Consider the following 6,310-nt stretch of genomic DNA (forward strand, 5'->3'; position numbering starts at 1 on the left):
AGACATTTATAGAATCGTCCTCAGGTCTAAATGGGTTAAAAAACTATTGTATGTTTAATACTCCCAGTGGTGAAGAGAGAAGCTTTTCTATAAATGCTTGTCTTCAGTTATGTTCCTCTATTTTTGGCCAGCATGCTATTTTCAACGGACCCCAACTAGCCTAATTGCGCTATGTAGCTTGTAGATCTGCTATTTTTCATAACATAATGCTTAAATCACCAAAAGGGTTCCCGCCCAAAATGGATTCATGGACAATAGAATGTCTCAAGTATTTTCAATCTGGAAATTGTAGGCAAGACACACTGTGATTTGGACCTGTAAATTATAAAACTAAAACTAAGGCACTGGCGTCATTGAAGTCAGTTCAGTTTGTTCATGTACATTTGTATATTGCATTTTATCTTTATCTGTTTTCCTGAAACTGTAGAGAGTGTGTGCACTGCGCATTACACACACTCTCTAGAGTTTCAGGAAAACAGATAAAGATAAAATGCAATATATTTATATACATTTCATCTTTATCTGTTTTCCTGAAACTCTAGAGAGTGTGTGCACTGCGCATTACACACACACTCTCTAGAGTTTCAGGAAAACAGATAAAGATAAAATGCAATATATATATATATATATATACATATATATGCATTTCATCTTTATCTGTTTTCCTGTTATATATATATATGCATTTCATCTTTATCCGTTTTCCTGAAACTCTAGAAAGTGTGTGCACTGTGCATTACACACTCTCTAGAGTTTCAGGAAAACAGATAAAGATAAAATGCAATATACAAATGAACATGAACAAACTGAACTCACTTCAATGACGCATAACAAAGGCCTGAAGCTCCAGGACAGAGGGCTCTCAGGTGGTGGAGTTGTTGCTGCTGTACTGTACTGTACTGTACATTATGTGTCGCATGTCGTTATAGGTGAGCCGTACTGTACATTATGTATTAAAGCATGTATCTATTTATAATGCAATCACAGTTGCGACCGCAATGTATCTATTTATATATAACAATATATGTCATCAACAACTCCACAGTCCACAAAACCTTTTAACTACCAGGCCCTGAGAGTTTCTGCTCCGAAGAGTCGAAAGAAGGATGGGCCAACTACAGTGGAGTTCTCCCCAGACCCTCTGCTGCGCTGCAAAGCATCCTCCAGAATGAGGGGGTGAAGGCTGGGGGCCCCACACCTGGCAGAGGCACTTCTATCTACACAGCACAGAGGGTACCCGTTTCCAGAAGGCGCAAAGAAACCATTGGAGGGGCGATGGAGTCTTCACAGAGAATCCCTGACAACAGGCGTGGTCCTCTGTCCAGTATACACAGGACATTTCTGTCTGCATCTCGGGTGCACCATACTATATGCTATACTGGTAGTATACATGGCTGCTGGGCGGCTGGGGCCCATGGTCGCTGCTGCGCTGATGGTGGCGGTGGCGCTGGGGAGGGGGACTCCGGTCCATCTCTGATGGCAGGGTGATCCGTGCTCGAAGGACCAGAAAGAATTGTATACTGTACGAAGGGGTTTGCTGGTTGTAGGCTATATCACCCTTACACCAGTGTGCCTATTAGAGAACCATGCAGGACCATAGTCGGCTTGTGGTTTCACATATATTTATTGAGGGTGACATGGAGTGATGATGGTTGAATTATATTAACGCATCAAGGTGGACAGAATCAGGTTTCTACCTCTTCTCCCATTCAACATTTCTATACCAAATGAGACCAAATGTTTTCTCTGAGGGTTACACCTGGGCCTTTATAGGCCAGACACAGGTGTGCCCAACTAGTATTCAGTATAGCCCCACCCACCACTAGAGGAGGAATGAGGTGATCATGCATGTCGTTATAGGTGAGCCGTACTGTACTGTAGGCTACTGTACATAGATCTGATACTTTCACTATTCATGTATTTTTTTATTGTAATTTAAATAATTTATGAATACTTGTGACGGGCCTAATGTACCTCAATGTACCAGCTTGAGCGGTACATTTGCCTGGGGATTCCAGACAACATAGCGCGCCCACTATCGTTGACCGGGCGGGGAGACCCCCCAGGCATCTCGACCCTATCCCCGGCGTTCGGAGGTCACTCCCCTGGCGTTCCCAAGGAGCATTCCAGACATCAAGGACAGCCGGCATAATTTTCCTTAATAAATAATGCCTATAAATAAATAAACAACAAAAAACAAGTGTTAGAAATGACTACACCTGTACGTGCCCAGGCCATCGGCCTACTTGAGAACGATGCAACTAGGGAACCTAATAATACCCGTTGTCAACTTGTCATAGCACCCGTTTTAACGGGTCCCTTTTGTGCCCATACTGTATATGGAGGTCTCTACTGTATCTGTCTGTCTGTGCCTGAAGAGTGCAAACTGACTGGAAAAAGTGGACTGGTTAACTCCTGGACTACTAAACCCGGAATAAATGGAATTAATCGAAAAATATAAACATGCCATAAACGGATTAAACAGAATTTATTGACTGTTATTTATTGGGGCTTCAAATAAGAAAAAATGAGCATTTTTTCGCTAATATCGCTAATGTTGGATGTAATCTACCAAAAAACGGCCGAAATCCGCGTGATCGTGCGCCATCGCGCACTGCGCGCCGTCTCTATGTGCGTCGCTGTGAAAAATGTGATATTTTGCGATGTTTTGGGGTTAATATGACTTAGTAATGAAAAATATGGTATTATCCTAGCATCGACGAGATTCACCGCAGTGGCTTGGGTCAAACTAGTACCGGATGTTGATGATCATTTGAACCGGAAGTGACTCTCCTAGATTCCTCTATTTTTGTCAAAATCAGCATAATGGTGCATTCTCGCCATCTGGTGGCAATTCTGGAGAAGACACTAGGATCGCCAGTCTCATCAAAACGATATATTCAAACCATCAGATCTTTCTATTAATGTTAAAATGATGAATTAAAAATAAGCCAATTTGTTACCCAAACAAAAAAATTGGGGCTGGCAGTACAAGGGTTGTAATCAATTGGCAGGTGTGGGGTTGCCATGGCAATCAATTGGCTGAGGCAGAGGCTGGAAATTGCACAGGTGAGGCCGGGGACTGATTGGGCCCACTGGCAGAGCCTGACCAGGTGTGCTATGACAAGTTGAAAATAGCCGATCTACAAGCTCACAACAGCTCGCAGTGCAAGGTATTACCACTGCAATGCTGTAGCTAAAGAAAAAAATCACACCTGTGTGAACCAAGTGGTGCAATTCCCCCCCCCCCCCCCTCTCTCTCTCTCTCTCTCTCATTACAGACACAGCACTACCCCTCTCTCTGTTTCTGGCTCCCCCTACTGGTATAAATACGTAACATACTCGTGCTCAAAGACACACACACACACACAGGTACACAGGTACACAGGTACACGGACAAAGCTGGATGTAGAAGTGGTTGCACCGCTTAAAAATACAATCTTTCTAACAGCAATGATGAATACTATTTAAAGGTATTCATAAGCAGTGTTGGAATAAATACTCTCATTTAGTTTAATTTCTGACTTGAAGGACAACTTTAGTTGTTTTCAACCAAGGTTCATGTTTTAGGCTGTGATTAGAGAAAGTAAAAGATGAGTGTTAATTTGTTCATTTTAATTTGCTGCTTTCTTTAGTTTTTTTTTTTTTTACAAAATGTTATGACGATTTCTTTAATAACTAATTAATTAATTTACTATAGTCCTACTAGACCCCTGGAAATGACATCTGGCCTCAGAATATCACGGGATCAACTGAATGTGAAGGAGGATACTGGGGGGGGATGCCATACTGTGTGTCATAGGCTCAATATGTCAGTTTGTCACCTCACCCTTGACATTCAACAGATCCCGTGATCTTTTGTGGCCAGATGTAATTGTATGGGGTCTAGTAGGACTTCACTATAGTGATCTTTTGTGGCCAGATGTAATTGTATGGGGTCTAGTAGGACTTCACTATAGATGTAATTGTATGGGGTCTAGTAGGACTTCACTACAGTGTAGGAAAACAAATCGCTATAACATATTTAGCCCCATGTTCGAATGGCCCCCACCCATGTCAAAAATAGGTAAAATCGCTAAAACGAAAGAAAGCAGCAAATGAAAGAAAATGTATGCTCATCTTTTATTTTCTCTAATGACCTAAAAAACATGAACATTGGGTGAAAAAATAGTCCAGAATTGTAAATGTACAAAATATTTGGTTTTAAAAATGTACATAAAGTACCAAAAGTAGAAAGTATAGTAATTCTACAGAATGTCCCATTACAAGTTTTCAAATGTGAGCTTGTAGATCGGCTACTTTTGTATACATGTATACAGGACTGAAGTGGTTAATGCATGTTTTGTAATAAATATTTTAAAAAAAATCTGCAAAGTAACTATTAACAAATGTTTTCAAATAAATGTAGTGGAGGTAGAAGGATAATATTTGGATCCGAGATGTAGTTGTAGAAGTAAAAAATATTGGGGGAAAACTTTCAAGTGCAAATACCTCAAAATGTAAAGCACAACTTTAGTTTTCTTTCAACCAAGGTTCATGTTTTAAGTTGTTATTAGAGAAACTAAAAGGTTTCATTTGCAGCTTTCTTTCGTTTTAGGGATTTTAGCAGTTTTTGACAGCGGGGCGGGGGCATTCGAGCGTAGGGCTAAATATGTTTTTTTTTACAAAATGTTATGGCAATTTATTTATTTATTATTTACTATAGTCCTACTAGACCCCAAGAAATCTGGCCACAAAAGATCACAGGATCTACTGAAGGTGACTGACATATTGAGCCTATACACACAGTGTGGCTTCCCCCAGTAGGCTACCTTCACATTCAGTAGATCCTGTGATCTTCCGTGGCCAGATGCAATTTCCTGGGATCTAGTAGGACTATAGTAAATAATAAAAAAATAAATCACCATAAAATGTTGTACAAAAATACATATTTAGCCCACATGCTCGAATAACATTCATCTTTTACTTTCTCTGATAACCTAAAACATGAACCTTTTTGATCAAAACTAAAGTTGTCCTTTAAGGAATGACCGAAAACTGTTTTTGAGTGGTGTCACTCGCAACCTAACGCACACACACACACACACACACTCACGTATTAACTGTAAATATGATGATTTCGGGTGTGCCAGTACAGTACAGTACAGTACAGTACACATTAGACTAGAGACCCCCACACGGTAACCATTTCGGACACGGGGCGGCACGCGGGAACCGGGCCGGCACCCTGGGTGCGTTGCTGTAGGTCTGGAACTTTTTGCGCAGTGAACACTGTAATAACATAACTGTAACAGTGTAACATCATTGTAACAACACTCACCGGTCTGCCGGGGCCACAGGCCGGGGAGAGGCAGGGAGCCAAATCTGTACCTCTCCCCCACCGCCGTTCTGAGGAGGGTTCCAGACAAGGGCTCCAGACAAGGGCTCCAGACAAGGGCTCCAGACAAGGGCTCCAGACAAGGGCTCCAGACAAGGGTTCCAGACAAGGGTTCCAGACAAGGGCTCCAGACAAGGGTTCCAGACAAGGGTTCCAGACAAGGGCTCCAGACAAGGGCTCCAGACAAGGGCTCCAGACAAGGGCTCCAGGCATCGTTTTCCTTTAAAAATAAACAAAGAAAAAAGGATTAGACCTGAGGACAATTCTACAAATGCCTTCTAAATCCTGACAGTTTATCTGAAAAAACTCATGTTTCTATGTCAGTGGTTCTCAAACATTTTCATGTCAAGGACCATCATCTGAAAATATGCTGTTCCAAGGACCCCCCCCCCCCCCCCCCAGAAGCAGCAAAGATTTGAGTTAAAAACGTTCACTCTGAAATAATATTATATTCTAAGATTTGTGCCACATTTTCCAAAAAATAAATAAATAGCAGAACTACAAGCTCATCTACAAGCACATGAGCTTGTAGATCTAACATATTGCTTAACCGTTTCCGTGCGGTAAAGGTAGATTTACGTGGTTCCATTCCCAGCGCTTCAATGCGGGAACGGGAGATTCACGTTTACAGTGTGTTTTTATTGATTACTTTCAATCGCCTTTCTACACACCCGAGCACTTTATCTACTAGCACAGAACGGTAGCACAACACTCCGATCACCTGATCACAAAAAAAAAGAAAAAGATGCCTCTCCCCCCTCCCTTCCTGAAAACTCAGGACAGGAGGGGCTCAAATGCTCACTATCACACAATGGCGGCCCCCATTGCGAGCGTAGCTACTAGCTAGCCCTTAGCCAGATCACATTTCATGACATCCGATCGTATCTAGCTAGGCTTGCTGTTTCTCACTCACTGAGACATGCCCCTGCATGT

Source organism: Protomyctophum bolini (genome assembly GCF_963924005.1).
Source record: "Protomyctophum bolini genome assembly, chromosome: 16".
NCBI classification, from domain to species: Eukaryota; Metazoa; Chordata; class Actinopteri; order Myctophiformes; family Myctophidae; genus Protomyctophum; species Protomyctophum bolini.